This window comes from Sorex fumeus, unplaced genomic scaffold (genome assembly GCF_029834395.1).
Source record: "Sorex fumeus unplaced genomic scaffold, SorFum_2.1 ptg000047l, whole genome shotgun sequence".
Taxonomy (NCBI): Eukaryota; Metazoa; Chordata; class Mammalia; order Eulipotyphla; family Soricidae; genus Sorex; species Sorex fumeus.
Window position 1 is genome coordinate 26,860,702 of NW_026606104.1, and position 18,490 is coordinate 26,879,191.

Genomic DNA, 18,490 nt, shown 5'->3' on the forward strand with positions numbered 1-18,490 from the left:
GTATTAATCTCCTATTTTGTTACTTTATGTTCCCCAGATGAATGCAATCTTTTTATGCCTATCCCTCTCTCTGACTCATTTCGCTTAGCATGATACTTTCCATGTAGTACCACTTGTATGTAAATTTCATGACTTCATCTTTTCTAACAGCTACATAGTACTCCGGAAAGTCTATGTTAAGGAGATTATTAGAGAAGTTGTTATGTAGATTTAAGTACTGCTGTCTCCACTGAGAAAAGTTAAGGACATAGGTCTTTGTGGTACGGCAAGGAAGAACACTTACTGGGTTCTTTATATGTAAACACTTTATTAAAAAGAACTTCCACCTAATCTTCAGATCTTGTACTATGTAAGCAGCCTTTGGGATAGCATAGTTTATTCCCTAACACCATGTAAGTTAGAACCTATTAGTATCTACAGAACCAGTCATTATTCAAGTTAGTGATTGTGATAAGAACTTTGTCCTTACTGGTGAGATAGTCTTGTTACAGGTAATATTTAGTGGAGCGCCTTTTTTTCTTTGTTGCTCTATTAAATAATTCTGAGTGAAACAAAATTTCTTGATTATATTGACATTTTACTCTAATGCCAAGCCCAGTGATGTGATGCCAGCCTAATGAAGTATTAACCAAGAAACCATTACATGTTTAAACTTTTATAAATCTTGCTAAATACTCTTTTGCAAAACTGCAAACAAATGTATATTTTAACCATAGGGAATATGTTGTAAAAAAATCAATGCAAAAACTTGACTTTTCATATAATTACCTTATTAAATTGTGTTCTAAATATATAAAATATTAATGGTGTTAGCATAAAAATGTTAATTATAGTTTAATTAAACCAATATGGCATGCATACTTATCAAGCTTCTATAATTCATAACCATTTTCCCTGTGCTTCACATGTTCACTGCATCTTTATTTGCATCTTTATTTCTTGAGTTGAATATTTGTATGTCTAATATCTAAGAAGTGAAATCTACAAATAGCTGTGTGAATCTCAGAATTAGAAGAGGAAAAGAACCCTGAAGGCTTATATTACTTTTATATATAAAGCCTTTTAAAAGAATTAAACTAAGATTATCTAGAAATGCATATAATAATGAATTATAAAATAAGCCAGAAGCTACGTTCTTAATATGTAGGACAGTATTGGCAGTTATTTTTTCATTTCCCTATCTTTTATTTCTGTTTTCTCTTAAGGGCATCTGATTTGATTATATTTTTACCTTTTCACTTGGTACTCAGTATTTCAATCATTCTCTTCTGACATTTACATTCTGATTTATTTATTTATTTGTATGTAGGGCCGCTGGAGTGATAGCACAGTGGTAGGGCATTTGCCTTGCCCACAGCCTGCCCGGTCGAGCCAGGTTCGATTCCTCCACCCCTCTTGGAGAGCCCGGCAAGCTACCCATGACGTATTCAATATGCCAAACACAGTAACAATAATTCTCATGATGGAGACGTTACTGGGCCCACTCAAGCAAAACGATGAACAATGGGAGAATAGTGACAGTGACAGTATGTAGGTCCACACCTGGCAGTACTTAGGGCTGCTCCTGGCTCTGAGCTCAGGGCTGACTCCCAGTGGGGCTGGGAATCAAATTCAGGGTGGCAATGCAGAAAGCAAACATCTTACCTGCAGTACTATCTCTGAATTTATTTTGACTAAGCTATTATTCTGAATTATTTATGTTTTCTTAATTTCTGCCTTGCTTTTTGTCTGCACGCATGTTTAATATAATGTTAAATATACCTACTAATTTTTACCTTTTGCCAGGGCAGGAGCAGACTCAGAGTGAATTGCAAAAGAATTTATAAATGCTCCAGCCATCTCTAAACACCCAGTAAATTTATTTAAAGGAGAAAGTGATGCAGTTTATAGGAGTAGGAGTAGGCAGCTGGAAGGCACATGGCCCTGATTGGCCCTAGGTGCTAATTCTCAGTCCCTGTGATAATGAAGAGATAGAATAATTGCATTAAAGAGTGGAGTTTAGGGTTGTCTTTCCCTGGAAAGCCTAAGCCTTTTCCCTGGATGCTGGCTTCCATTCCTTCTATATTCTTTGTGACTGACTCAGAGCTGTCATGGTGGTTATCAGGAGATGCTGGTTAGGGAAGATTCCAGACCTGACAATAAGGGAATTGGGGACTGTCAGTTTCATAGATGGCAGGAGAACTTGGAAATCTGTTTCCAGGGATTGTGTGAATCAGTAATTCTGTGGATGTGAGAGGTCTGGAGCCTCCCCTTGCCTTCAGGCTTGCTGCCTCCACCTCAGGTGTTTTCTGGACCCGTCAGTTTCATTTGCCTGTCACTCACCATTTCAATTTGCTCCTTTTTAATCTTTGTTGGTTTGGGGATGACACAGAGCTGCTCAGGGTGTATGCTGCTCTGTGCTCAGAGATCAGTTCTGCTGGTATTCTAGGGACCAGTGCTCAGGGCAAATTGGGATCGGCCAAGTGCATATCCCATATCTATCTTTCTGGCCCTTGCTTCATTTTTAAACTCACTTAAAATTTTAAGTTTAATTAAAAATAACTTTATTTTAAATTGAAATCAACTTATCACAAAACAATGGATGATTATTTTAAAATAATCTATGATGCCCCCGCGCCTCGGTGTTCCTTCCCGGAGTCCCTTGGAGGGGAGCGGGTTGAGCTTTCCTCCCCGCCCCGGCCAGGGCTACGGCAGCCGGAGACCTCCAGGACCAGCCACCACCATGCTGAGACCACTCTCCGCACACCTGAAGGTACTGGCAGAGGGACAAAGCCACGCGGGTTCCGGGGCCGAGACCTCCAAGCCTACTCGAATTGGAGTCGAGCATCTTCCACCCAGATCCTCCAAATTCCAGTAGGCGGGGGTCACACCCACCACCTGGCCCCCTGGCGCCGTGTAATCCCATCAGCGGCCAAGACTCAGAGACTATAAAATCCAGATCCCAGAACCGCGTGGCCGCATTCGCGGCCGCGCGACATCTTATTATCTCATTCCTACTTTGGACAAACTTGCAGGCTGTCGAATGTAGCCTGCCCACAGGGCAGAGTCTGGCAAACTCCCCGTGGCCTACCAAATATGCCAAATACCAGTAACAATGATGGGTCTCATTCTCCTAAAGAGCCCTGAATATAATCTCAGGGCTAGGATGAAAGAGACGTTACTGGGGCCTGCTCGAGGCAATCGACGATTAACAGGATGATGAAATGAAAAAAAAAAAATGAACATAAATACCTCATGAGTTTGTCTATTTATTTCATGTTTATTATGTAATTCTTTCATGACCTTTGATTCTTCATGTTGATGTAGGTGGACCCCATGGATGGCTCATGTGAGTCGGGAGGAAAGACAGGTCACTTTTTCCTGAACCTCCTCTGCCACCTGGGACCCAGGCTTACTGGATTCTTGTCTCGCCTCGCAGAAAAGAATTTCAGGAATAGACAAGCAGTGAAGTAAAACAGATTTTACTTGGAGGGTTTGTGAAGGTATGGAAGGGGTCAGAATGAGAAAAAGAGAGTAATGGTCAAGAGAGAACGTGGGATTCTCCAAGGGAGGAGAGAGCCCCTACACACATTCTAGCATTATACACGAAAGCGTGAAAGTACACGTCTCAAGAGGGAAGAATTGGGCAACACATATGCTCGGGTGCCACATGTGCTCGGCCACGTGAGTGCAAGCAGCACATGGGCTCAGACAGCATATGTGTGCTCTTCCTTTATTCAAGGTAGCTGTTATAGCCTCTTCTCAGAGAATTGTCTTGATCCGAAATATTCTGGAGTCTTCTTGGGCAATCACTAAAGTTAATCGGAGAAGGGAGAAGTCCCAGGATTTGAGGAACTTCTTGGGGAGGGGTTCAATCTCCTTAGGGGGAGGGGTTCAATCTCCTCAGGGTCTGCTGCTGAAGATCTTATCATGTCTGCTGCTGAAGGTCTTATCAGGTCTGTTTTCTGTATCCACAGGGTGGATCTGTTCTAGAATTTTCCTCCCAGAAGTTTTGTTGACCTGTTTCATTGCCAAGGGCCTTTCCCTGTCTACCTGTCTACATCAATGTGATATTGTATTACAACTTGTATATATTTTTTGAAAATTATTTCTGGCATTTATTAGGAAATATTCCTACAGAGGTTTGTAGCTATTGTTTGTTTTACCTACCAGCGATTTGGTGATAGGATTCAGATAGAATCCACTTAGTATTACTTCACATATTCTAAACATTCAGAGTGAGTTGTGTCCTATGGTGATGTTTCTATTCAGTGATAAAATGACTTTTCAAAGGGTGAGTTGGACCTCATTTTGAGGGCATATTCCTTTGTACCCCTGAAACTTATAGAGGGAGGTCTTCTTATTTGAGTCTCCTTGAGCAGCCTGTAGACCTATTATCTCTTCCTTTTCCTCCTGAGATTTGTGAAGTTGGAAAATGTCTTCAAGTCTATATTGGTTTTGCAATATTTTCTCTCTGGGTCTTCATTTGCACTGTATTTTGGCCTGACAGTACTTCGTAGTTTTGTCAGAATGTCTGTGCTTTTAAAATGTTATGCATTATATGCAATATCTTAAGGGGAGGGTTGTTTGCTTGTTTGTTTTTGTTTGGGGGCCATACTCAGTACTCAAGGCTTACTCCTGGTTCTGAACTCAGGAATCATTCCTGGCTGTGCCTATAGGGACCATATGGGATGACGGAGATCAAGCCCAGGTGACCATGGGGAAGGCAAGTGCCCTATCCTCTGTACTATCTCTCTGGGTCCCACAAGTACTGTAATTTTTTGTTGAGAGAGGGTAAACAAAAAGCGGTGAGCCTTTCTTTCTTTTGGAATTGAAGCTAACAGACAAACTGACTTACAGATTTATCTTGGGTGTTTTGTACGACCTCCATTATGGCAGAGTGTAAGGCAAACTATATTTTGTTTTTATTTTTATTATTTTCAAGTCTATGCAAAATAGATAATCCCAAATTCTCTTTTGACAGTGAATTTACAATATGTTTCATTTTTGTGTGAAGAGTCACATAATGGATAGAACTAGAGATATAGGACAAGTGGCAGAACATATGCCTAGCAGGTACAAAGTCCTGAATTTTATCCCCCCGCCTTGCCACAGGCACTACTGTCCCCACCACACAGGCACTGCCCCGATCACAGGCAGTACCCATCACCCCCAAGGGTAGCCCTGTCCTCCATTCCATTATCGAAACTTGCCCTACCCCACTCAGTACCAATGAGTGTGTAATTTAAAAAGATGAGCCTTTACGCTTTACATATGCAGCATAGAAATTAAAAGCATAGATTCCATTCTATTTTCGGAGATGTTTCTGAGCAGTGCTTGAGGCCACTCCTAGGGATAATTGGCCCAGCAATCTGGGCTTAACATGACGGTTTGCTGCTTCTCAGCTGGGTCCACCACCTGGACCTTACCCAAGGGTGTCAGAGATCAAAGCATGTGATCTAGTGCTTTCAGCTAGTTCTTGGAAATCCATTCTGCTTTATCTTTAACTTGATGCAAGTAGACAGGATATCAAAAGAAAATGGGATAAGATCTCAATATAGTACCAACTGCTTATACCCTCTCCTCTCACCCCCTCTAAAATCTGTCACATTTTTGATCTCTGAATAAATAGTTGAGGGAGGATCAAATAGCATGTTTATACTGTTTATATGCAACACTGTTGTTCACTCTTTTGCTTTGACATTATAGGTGATGAATCTGACCCATTGGTGTTATACTATAGTTTGCCATACATTTCCCATCAACTTTCCTTTAAGTAGAAGCATTCATGTGATATAGATTACATAGTGGACTTCACTTGTTTTGTTTGTTGAATCATGTTGCCTGGTTTGTATAAACGATGCAGTAAATGTTTTTCCCTATACTTTCTCCCCAGAATAGGAATTTTTCCAAAGGCTACTGCCTTTCACAATCTTGAGTTGTGACAAAACTCAGAGTAGATGAGCAATTTGATCTTGTTTTCATCAGTAACCTGTGATCTGAGGAAGTAGAGTGTAGTCATAATTTACCCAAACGTTTTATGCATTAGAATAAATGGACACATTCTTGCTATTTATCTTTAGTCCAATGGGAAATATATTACACATATATAAATAATATTCTCATTTTTTAAAAAATAAATTTTTATTTTTATATCATGACAAAAAACCATAATTTCCCCCAGTCTTTATTTATCGTGCTATTGCCTCAACTTTGCAGATAGAAAGGCTTGATGAAGTCACTTATCTGTAGAGTGAGTAAATGTGACCTTCATTTCCTTTTTCTGACTGTGAAGTTTTTCTTATGTATTTTAGGAGGTGGGGAAATAGGACCTGGCTGTTTATGAAATGAATAGACTATGAAACTAGAATAAAATAAGAATTTGGCTCAGTTTAATTAGAGTCTGTGATGAGTATTTTTTGAGTGCCTTATGTTGAGCAATAAAACACAAATATGGCTAGAATAAATATTAGAAAACACAAGCTGATAACCTTCAAACTCAATTCATGATCTTGTTTGCTTCCAGACTTTTTTTGAATCAATATTGATTCAGAATTTTATTTATTCTGAGAATGTGTGATTATCCAATAACTCATAGCTATATGATAGCATAAATTTACTGCTTTGACACTGTAGTCAAGAAAAATCAGGTTTTTCAGGAGCACATTTCCGATGCCCACTAAATGTGCCTCTTTCTGTACTGCCTATAAAATAAGTCCATTAAGAAACAACCTGAGTGCTTTATGTATGTTTATTTTGCCTCTTCAGTGGAGATGGTGGAATATTTTCTCCTGTTTGTTTTTGTCATTTTGCTATTAATTCTAAGGTTGACAAATCTATTGTAGCACTGTAGCACTGTCCTTCCTTTGTTCATCGATTTGCTCAAGTAGGCACCAGTAACGTCTCCATTGTGAGACTTGTTGTTACTGTTTTAAGCATATCGAATACACCACAGAGAGTTTGCCAGGCTCTGCCGTGTGGGCAGGATACTCTTGGTAGCTTGCCAGACTCTCCGAGAGGAACGGAGCTGGGTCGGCTGCCTGCAAGGCAAATGCCCTACCAGCTGTGCTATCGCTCCAGCCCTGACAAATCTAACTGATGGTTTAGATTACTTATCTTCATATAAGGGATGTTATGTCAAATGATACTGTGAACTATTCAGGAACCACTCTGTGATAGTAAAACATTTTTGGTTTTGCCTTTTTGCATTTAAAAATTATTGAATTACTGTGTGATAAAAAAAACTACAAAGTTTTTCATTATGGAGTTTCAGTAGTACAATGTTCCAGCACCCATCCTTTCACCAGTGTTCACTTTCCTCCATCAATGACCCCGGTTTAACTCACGCCCTTCAGCTTGCCTCTATGGCAGATATTTTTCTTTTTCCCTTTTATGCTCTGTGGAGAAAAACATTTCTTAAAGCAGAATATTTGGTATTCTGGTTATAACAGGATATTTTGTCATCCAGTATGTTCAGGAAACTACTCAGACTAGGAGCAAAATCATCACCATGAGGTCTTATGATATGGCACTTTTTTTTTATTTTGAAGCAATGCTTAAAGATTGTCATTTGCATTTCCATTAATCTTGCCATGTCCAATGTGAGGTCGTATTTTTACCCAAGATGAGTTTCTGTAATACACATGATTTTCTGCATGGGTTGTTGCTGTCGTTGGCTGATGAAGCATGATACCATGTCTTTTTTCTCATAGCCATAAAAATATATTATTCTGTACTGCTCTGGAATGGCCATAGCCTTTCTCACTGATATAGTGTCAGTCAGTTCCTACCATTTATGTCTGGAATATGACATCAGTCTTCTTATAGGTTCCTCTACCTTAACTTTCAGATTCCTTTGCATTATACAGAACAAATGTGCCAAGGCTGTTGCTTTCTCAGAAGGACTAAGAGTTGTTGTAAACCCTAATCGAACTGTTGATAATTCCTGATAGCTTCATTTCCTAACTGCTCTCATATCTCTTCCTCCAGCTATGGCAGTTTTCTACCTTTCGTCAGGCTTTTTCATGTGACTTATTCTTTCCTTTAAACATTTTCCTCCTAAAAATTGTTCCATAAAGTTCATATCCTGTTTAGTCATAAAATTTTTAATAATATTATCACTTATAGTCGCTGTGGGGAGTGGCTTGAGTTTCCCTCCCCACCCCGACCAGGGTTCCGTTAGCTGAAGACCTCCAGAACCAGCCACCACTATGCTGAGACCACTCTCCGCACACATGAAGGTACCGGCAGAGGAACAAAGGCATGCGGGTCCCGGGACTGAGATCTCCAAGCCTACTCGGATCGGGGCTGAGCATCCTCCACCCAGATCCTCCAAATTCCAGTAGGCAGGGGTCACACCCACCAACTGGCCCCCTGGCGCCGTGTAATCTCATCAATGGCCTAAGACTCAGAGACTATAAAACCCAGCTCCCAGAAGCAATGTCTTATTATCTCATTCCTACTTTGGACAACCTGGCAGGCTACCGAATGTAATCTGCCCACATGGCAGAGTCTGGCAAACTCCCCGTGGCTTACCCAAGATGCCAAATGCCAGTAACAATGATGGGTTTCATTCTCCTAATCCTGAAAGAGCCTTGAATATGGCACTTTTTAAAAATCTCAGGGTGAGGACGAAGGAGACGTTACTGGGGCCTGCTCAAGGCAGTCAACGAATAACAGAATGGTCATGATCGTGATCATCGTGATAGTCACTGTGGCAATTCTATTAATATTGAACTGCGTGAATCCTTAATGATATATTTTGATGAAGATATGTAAATGATCATTCACACATGCTATTTCCCAGCTTGGTGGTCATCCTGAAGAAGAAATTATTTTCCTCCTTTGAATTTTTAAAATACATTTGTTACTACAGTAAGTCTGTGTCAAGCCATAGATGGTGGTCTCTGTTCCACAAGATGGGGTTTATGAAAGTTGTCAAGAATAAAGCACATTTCAAGAGATATAAAATGAAATTTTGAAGATGATGAGAGGGAAAAACCAATTGCTATGCTTGGAAATGTTTGGTAAACCAGGATAAAAATAAATATAGCATACCAAAATGTGGGATGATAGTCCATGTAACCAACTAAGGCGTCATTTGCCAGATTGCTTGTGCCTTGCATAGAAGGAGATATGATAGTTTGTGCAACATATGCTCATAAATTTACAGAGTATGGGTGAAGGTTGGCCTGACAAATTGTGCTGCAGCATATTGTACTGGCATGCTGCTGATGCACAAGCTTCTCAATAGACTTGGCATGGACAAGATTTGTCAATTCCAAGTGGAGGTCACTGGAGAATAATATAATGTGGAAAGCATTGATGGAAAACCTGGTGCCTTCACCTGCTATTTTGATGCAGGGCAGGACTTACCAGAACTACTACTGAAAACAAAGTTTTTTTGGCCCCCAAAGGAACTTCAGATGGAGGTTTGTCTGTTCTTCACCGTACCAAATAATTTCCTGGCTATGACTCAGAAAGTAAGGAATTCAACACAGAAGTACATCAGAAACATTATGGGGCAAGACGTTGCTGGGTATATGCATTACCTAATGGAAGCAGATGAAGATGCCTACAAGAAACAGTTTTCTTAATACATAAAGAATAGCATAATCCAGACCTGATAGAGGAGATATATAAGAAAGCTCATGTCATTGTACAGGTCAACTCTTTATATGAAAAGAAACCTGAGAGAAATTAAAAAGAGATGGAACTGTACCAAAATACCTCTTTCCCAGAAGAAAAGTTGTGTAGCCCAGAAGAAAGCAAGTTTCCTCAGAGCTCAGGAGCTGGCTCCTGAAAGCCAAAATTAAATCATGATTTTTTAATGGAGATTTGGAGCAAAGACAATAAAAAATCTATTGATCAAACAGTGCAAAAAAAGTTACTACTTATAGGGGCTGGAGCAATAGCATAGCAGGTCGGGCGTTTGCCTTGCACATGGCCAACCTGGGTTTGATTCCCAGCATCCCATATGGTCCCCTGAGCACCACCAGGAATAATTCCTGAGTGCAGAGCCAGGAGTAGCCCCTGTGCATTGCCAGGTGTGACCCAAAAAGCAAAAAAAAAAAAAGTTACTACTTATTATTTTGATGGCAAGATGGTACTTCAGAGAGAAAAAGTAATTCTCCTAAGCTTATAGGTGGTAACGATGACTTTTGATACTCTATTTAGTTCCCAGTTTTTATTCACTAGATGATATTTTGTTTTGCTTAATTCTTATGTTGACTTTTGACATTATTGATTAGATATTGAATTAGTGTTGGTTATAGTAGGGAGAAAAATTGGGTGGTGGGGCGGGTGGTGCTTACCCCTGTCTCTGTGTTCAGGGATCACTCATGATGTGAGTCAGGGTACCATATGGGGAGCCAGGGAATGAACCCTTGTTGGCCACATGCAAGACAAGAATCCAGCCTAAGATAGTAATTTTTACATAATTGAAATTTGAGGAGTCTTCTAACTTTCCTTTAATTCAAGTTGAAATTTTAGGGCTGGAGAGATAGTATAGTGGGCAGGGCACTTGCCTTACATGCAGCCAATTTAGGTTAGATCTCCAGAACTTCATGTGGCCCCCTGAGCACTGCCAGGATTAATTCCTCAACACAGAGGCAGGAGGAAGGCCTATGGATTGTCAGGAGTGGCAACCCCACGGAAGAGAAATCTATCTAAAATGATTTGTTTAATATAAGTTTGTTCTCTTATTTATATTTTCATAACTCAAATTTAGAGTTGTGAGTTATGAGCTGGAGAGATAGTACAGTGGATTAGGTTTTTGCCTTGCATGTAGCTGACCCCTGGTTCAATCCTTGACACCCCTCAGCACTACCAGAAATGATCCCTGAGCACAGAATCAGGAGTAGTTCTGAGTACCACCGGAGAGGAAACCTCCAAAGAGATATGGTTCCCAATCCAGAAAAATATAAAATAATAAAAGATATGAATTATTTACTTGTCCAAATTTTATTGATTTTTTTTGTTTGGGGCCACATACGGCAGTTTTCAGGGACACTCCCAACTCTATAATCAGGGAAATCATTCCTGGTGCTGCTTGGAGAACCTTGTGGTGCTTGGAAGTTTCTTTTAAAATGTACACTGTAGACATTTCTGGAGGTCTTCAGCTGCCGGGGCTCTGCTCGGGGTATAGAGGGAAACTCAACCCGCCCCCCTCCAAGGGGCCCCGGCGAGGACAGCCAGGCGCGGGGGCAGGAGACTCTGTGCTGTTCTCTTCCCATCAACAGCCAAGACCCAGAGACCATAAAACCCAGCTCTCGGAAGCGCGAATATGGCCACACGACATCTTATTATCTCGTTTTTACTTTGGACAACCTGGCAGGCTACCGAATGTAACCTGCCCACATGGCAGAGTCTGGCAAATTCCCCGTGGCTTACCCAAGATGCCAAATGCCAGTAACAATGATGGTATTTGGGTCTCATCCTCCTAATCCTGAAAGAGCCTTGAATATGGCACTTTTTAAAATCTCGGGGTTAGGACGAAGGAGACATTACTGGTGCCTGCTCCAGGCAATTGACGAACAACAGGATGATCGTGATCGTGACTGACATTTATTGCGTCCTATTACATATATGCAAATCACCAAAGTAGACAATATCCAAGACCTAGTTTCTGTTCACAGAATAGTTATCTGGTAAGAGTAATACTTAACACCCAAGAGAGAGAGTAAGAGGGAATGTGCCTGCCACAGAGGCAGGGGGTTGAAGGAGTGGGGTGGCGGGAGCGATACTGGGAACATTGGTGGCAGAGAATGGGAACTGGTGAAGGTATGGCTACTCAAACATTGTATGACTGAAGCGTAATCAATCATGAAAGTCTGTAAGTCTGTAAAAAATAATAATAAAAATTTAAAAAATAGTTATGCATCTTAGCTTCCTCTTACTTGTTTAATGAATAACCACAAGTACTGTGGTTTAAAATCACATATTTATTGTTCTAAAATTCTGGTGGTCTGAAACCCAAAACATCTCATTGGGCTGAAATGAGTTGGGCAGCATTCCTTTTTAGCGACTAGGAGAGAGAGATCGTTTTCTTACTTTTCCAGTGTCTAGAGACGGTCACATTCCTTGTCACATACCCCCATGCACGTTTAAAGCAATCGGGTCAATCAAATTTTTCTCATATGGTGTTGCTCTGATCTTTCTTGCAATGTCATCTTTCCCACCTCAGACTTATTGGTCTTTCTCTTCCTCATTAAGGAGTTTTGTGCGTGCATCAACATCATCTAGATACTTGGGAATTATCTGAACTGCAAAGGCCTCTTTGTAAAGATTAACAAAGTAACATTCGTAAATTGGTGGATTTAGGCATAGGCATCTTTGAGAAACCAGTATTCCAGTCTGCCTCAGTGTACAAACACATGCTCTATGGTATCGTTGACTAATGCAGCAAGACAAATGATAAAAGTTTCTCTATTTTTGGAGACAAATGGAATTAACTACTTGGTAAAAAGAGTTTGTATCTGAGTGCTCAATATTGATCTCTAATCAAAGTGGGCTCCCACACTAAGCAGAGTGGTCAGTAGTTTTTTTCCTTTACTTCTTGGGAAATACGCTTTAGCCATTGCTGAAAGAACAATGAGGGAATTTTACAGTGGACTCTGTGTAAAATACATGATTTTGGAGGGGAACTATAGCAATATTGACTTGCTAGAAGATAAAATTTGTAGTGAAAGATGGTCAGAAATAAGACTGATTAGAGAGGGACGATTCTTACTGGTCTTATTTTCAAACATTTTGAGAAGTTATGGGTGCTAGGCCGACTAGGAGGGTTGGACATTATTTTAATTGAATCACAGTTTGTAAGATACAAAGCTTTCATGTTAAGAATTTCAGTCATACAATGATCAAACACCCATCCCTTCTCCAGTACACATTTTCTACCATCAATGTTCCCAGTATCTCCTCATCCCAGCCCTCCCCTTGCCTCTATGGCAGACGATTTCCCCCATACTCTCTCTCTCTCCTTTTAGGCATTATGGTTTTCAATATAGATACTGAGAGGCTCTCACGTTTGGTCCTTTATCTACTTTCACACACATCTCCCATCCCGAATGATCCCTCCAACCACCACTGACTTAGTGATGCCTTCTCCCCCAGCTCATGAGGCGGGCTTCCAACTATGGACCAATATTCCTGACCCTTGTGACTGCTATCCTTGGGTGTCAGTCTCAGGTTAATTTATGTGGAATGGACATCTTTATATAAGAAATAGTGGAAGAACATGGTTCCTTAATATATTTTTATTTTTTTTGTTTCAGTTTTTAATTTTTTAATTTAAAATTTTTATTTTTATAAAGTTGTTCACAATAATTTATTACATTCAGTATTCCAATACCAACCCCATCATCATTGTACCTTCTCACCAGCAAAATTTTGAATTCCCCTCAAAACCTACCCCAAAAGCAGGCTCTAAATAATGTATTTTGTGTTGCTTATTATAAATAATCTGCTAAAAATGATCAAAGTTTGCTTAAGAGAAAAGTGTGTGAAGATTGTTGTATCTCACCCTAGAACCATTTAGCCCTTGTATAAGAGATTTACTAACATGCTGTTACAGGTTGAGCCTTGTGTGCTCATATATATCTCTCTATCTCTATATCTATATATACATATATATCACTTGTCATCCCGTTGCTCATCGATTTGCTGGAGCGGGTGCCAGCAACTTCTCCATTCATCCCTGTCATGTGCTAGTGTAGCCCAATGGCATCTGCTCGCTCCAGGAACACAAAGATCCTCAAACCGTTTGTTCAGGGTTTTGACAAAGAGGTCTGACCATCTCATAGGTGGGCAGCCACGCATATTTTGACATCCTGTGGAATCCAGTCAGTAACAGCTCTAGTCCAGCAGTCATCTCTAGATTGCATTACGTGTCTGGCCCATCTGATATTCGATGCCTTGGCAAACGAGATAGCATCCCTGATTCTCGGTCGACGGAGGTCGGAACTCCAGATTCCTTCTCTCACTTAAGTTAATTGTGTTATTCCAAGCATAGCTCTTTCAAATCTTCTTTGGGAGACGCGAATAGCATTCTCATCCTGTTTTCGTAGGGCCCAGGTTTCTGAGGCGTATGTTAGTCCAGGAAGAACAGTGGAGTTGAAAAGATGTGTCTGGAGCAAGAGGTTCTTCATCTTCTTAACCACTTCTTCGACACTTTTGAAGGCGTTTCATGCTGCTCTCTTCCTACTGTGCAACTCAGGTGCCAGGTCATTTGTCATGTTAAGTTCTCGACCTAGGTACACATAACTGTTGCATTCGGAGATGTTCATTCCGTTGAGAATGTCAGAACGTCAGGAACTATTCCATTTCTCATGAACATTGTCTTCGTGAGATTCATCAGCAGTCCAACCTTTCCACACTCACAGTTGAAATCAGCCTGCATTTGTGCCACTTGGCTAATATTTGGTGTTATTAGAACTATGTCTCAGTGAAGCGGAGGTGGTGTAATTGCCAACCGTCTATCTTCACTCCCATTCCTTCCCATTCCAGTCATCGCATGACGTTCTCAAGGATGGCACTGAAGAATTTTTGTTGAGATGGTATCGCTCTGCCAAACCCCTGTCTTTACGTCGATGATCACTTTTCCTTGTAGAATGGTGAGATCCTGGTGGTGAATCTGTAATACAGTTCATGGAGGATCAGTATATATGTGTGTGTGTGTGTGTGTGTGTGTACTGATGTACATCAGGAAATTAATATATATTAAAATTAAGATCAGTTGCCCTCTACTTTACACCCCATTCAATGTGGCATGCTATTCCTAGTATATCACTGATGTAGAGTATGAGATGTCACTCCAGAAATTCTAAAATTTTAAATAGGTTGATAGAGCTAGAGTTAAGTTTTTAACTGGATGGTGACTTTGGGACAGAAGGCATGTTTGCAGCTTTTTGCTTTCTTCAGAGATTTATTTGTAAGTCTTTGGATCATGATTGTTAATGAGCTTATATGGTGCCAGAGGCAGTTCGTGGTTGTGACTACCAGGGTTCTGGAAGTACAGGGAGATGGGAGAAGGCAGCCCATTCCTGACTCCTGCAAGCCCAGAGATTTCAGTCACAAAATTTGCATAGCTGAGTTTTTCAGCAGATTCACTCATGAATTAGGCTCATCTGAGCCTGTGGAGATTAGCCGTGAGCATGGTGGCGATTGAGTTCTGGAGGTTTCTGGCTGTTGGGGCAGGGGAATCCTGTGACCTGCCCCCCTCGAAGCTGCCCCAGATAGGTTCAGCCTGGGTGGGGTCTGGAGACATGTCTGTATCTTGATGCTCTCTTCTATGATTTATTTATCTTAATATCTTTTTAGACTTGGAAATCCCTCCTACTTGGAGAAAATCGCTTCATATTCATTTTAAATCACTCTTATGTGTCATACGATAAAAAACTGTACTCATTTATGGAATATAAAATATCATAATATGAGACTAACATCCAAGGACAGTAGAGATAGGGCCAGGAATAGTACTCCACAGTTGAAAGCCTGCCTTATGAGCCGGGGGAAAGGGCAGCTGGGATAGAGAAGGGATCACTAAGTCAATGATGTTTGGAGGGATTGCTCGGTAAGGGAGATGTGTGCTGAAAGCAGATAAAGGATCAAAGGTGATGGCCTCTCATTATCTGTATTGTAAATGATAATGCCCATAAGCAGAGAGAGAGTAAGATGGAAACTGCCTGCCATAGCGGCAGGGGGATGGGTGGGACTGGGGGCATGGAGAGGGATACTGGGGACATTAGTGATGGAAAATGTACACTGGTGGAAAGATGGGTGTTCGATCATTGTATGACTGAAACCCAAACATAAAAGCTTTGTTAAGTGAAAAAAAAGTGTCTGAAAAACAAAGTAAAATAAGTATTAGCAGTTCTCCATTACCTGTTGTTGAGTGTTGAAACAAGAATTAATTTTTCACATGCTATTTTTTCCATGTTTGTTGGAAAGTTTTCTGTATAAGAGTTCTTCCTTAAGTTAAAGAATATTTTATTTATCCCACATTTAATCCCATTTTGTTCTCTAAATAGAAATAGATTCTCTGTAGGAATCAGAGCATACCTCAAGGAATAAATAAAAATGTTTTAAGATTTTGATTTTTAAAATGTATCAATCAATGGTAATTATATTGTCTTTTTCCCTGACAAACAGATTGGTTTTAAACAAAATAAGATAAGCATGACTGGCTGCTTTATCTTGCCATTTGTATTCAACAGAGTCATGTGAAATCTGCACTCATGAATTGAATTAATTACCTGGACTGTTTCCTTTAATATTTACAGATTATTTCTAGTTAAGAAAATTGCATATGTGTGAACAAAGTGCAAACTGTTAACTATAATAACAAATGTGTTGCTATCTTTTAGAGATATTTTTCTGATTCTGTTTTCATAATGATTTAAATAATCAGAGTCACATGAACTTAGAAGCTTTTAAAATGATTACCTAATTTAAATTGTATTTATTTTTTAACAGAGAAATATGAATTGTATTCAAGTGGCTAGGCTGTATGATTGGGAAGCATTGTGGCTCTTTTCACTTAGCTGGACCCTCAGTCTATTTATTCCAGAGATGCAATTAGAGTGTGTTAGAGCCTCCATAAAAGCGATGCCCTGTATTGATTTCAGGAAATAAAAAATTTGCATGACAATACGGATTCTGCCAGCACATGAGCAGGCTGAAGTCATCACTTTCCAGCTGTCATTACTATTTGGAATCAGCTAAATCTTATCATTTGACTGTGGCTTCAGTATATTTTTAACTGAATTATAAGGCAGCCAGAATTTACAATCAGAAAATGTCAGCTTTTTAGACAGATCTGACAATAGCATTTCATTTTCACTGCAGTCTGCTTTTTTCTCTTGGTAAGGTACAAATCACACCAAAATTGGAAGCCAGCCTGAATACTTATAAACCAATTTTTTTGGCCCATCTTTAAAGTAAAAAAGGTACATATTTACCAGACATATAGTCATTTGTTAACCCATCTCAATCTGCCTCATCTTCTTATCACTGGAATTTCTCTGAGATCACTAATGTGCTGTTATATAACACAGTGCAGGCTTTGGGGTCTATTTGTCTTCCAAGCTCGCCTTCATGTCTTGGATGGGTCAGGGCAACTTAACGCACCCTATTGTGTCTCATCTGTAAGTGTCTAAGGAAGAGAAGCTAATAGAAAGGAAAGTTAGCAATGTGTCAGAGTACTTGGCACAAGTTTAGACAGACTGTCGCAACAGGAAACATTTTACACACTTCCCATGGAGTTGAAGCCAGTGTTGGTATTGCAGGATAAGACCAGCAGCATCTGTTCTGTTGTAGAAAGACTAGGCATAGTGTACACTCCCAGGTGGGTCATTTATCAACTGAGTGATTTTGGGCATGTTTCTCATGTTTCTTATTCTCTCCAAGTCTTTCTATTTTTTCCCTTCTCAGATAGGTACAGTGTTTTCAGTCTGTTTATATCATAAGGATTTTATGTCAAAGTAGACAGGATTTTGGAATGAGATGATATGTTAATATTGCCCCACCAGTTGTAAGGTCTTCAAGATAGGAGAGTACTTTTTTTTTTGGTATATATCTTTTGTGTTCCCTTCGAATTCTCAGCAGTTAATGGGTATTTTATGAATAGTCACTGACTGGCTGGCTCTTGGATTTCTGTTGTCAGTTGGATTGTTGCTGCCTTTTCTTTTCTCCCTTGGTCTGTGATTACACTAAAGATGTTCTGAAGTCCTCAAGCCCAATTTCCACACTGAGTACAGTAAGACAGGGGGTGCACTGAGGTCATTTGGCCACTCTCTTTTGAATTCTGTCTTTAATTCAGGACTAGGCTTTTTAACAGAAACGAATCTTAGAGAAAGGTATGGGCTTTGAGTTGGTGGAAAATAGTAGTAGAATTGGGGGATAGAAAAATGCAAGCAATGAAAACTGCAAGTAATGGCTTTGTAGAACTTAATACTAAGATGGTGGGGAGGGAGGGTAGGAAGCCATGCAGTGTTAGATGAGAGTAATCCAATCATGACGCTACAGGGAACAACTATAACATCTCCTTTAAATTGCATGAAACCTTTCAATAAACAATAAATCTTGTTATTATAAGAATAAAATTTATATAATAAAATAAGGACTTGATTTTACCATACTTCAAACAGTGACTAGAAGTCCCAATTCTCAAAATGAAAACGTAATTAACTGATAGTACAGGAGCACTGGTATATGCAGGCTTCCTACAACACTGTGTACTTACCGCACTTTTACTCAGCAATACTCGTGGATAGGATAGTTTTCTAGACTTGTGTGGCTTCATATTTTGCTACTCTGTAGATAATCTATAATGCTGTTACTCAAGACCATGAGAGGGTACACATAATATGGTTCTTAAAACTCTTTCCCCGCAATTGTCTGCCATAAAGGCAGGGTGAGGACTGGAATGTGGGTGGTGGAAAATGCGCACTGGTGGAGGAATAGGTGTTCCATCATTGTATGGCTGAACCTCAAACATGAAGGCTTTGTAACT

General features: G+C 40.0%; 1 protein-coding gene across 1 annotated transcript in view; it reads left to right on the top strand.

Moving 5' to 3' along the window:
- Window positions 1-18,490, top strand: part of SLC44A5 (solute carrier family 44 member 5) — a 415,088-nt gene that overhangs the window by 238,912 nt on the left and 157,686 nt on the right. The window lies entirely within an intron of this gene.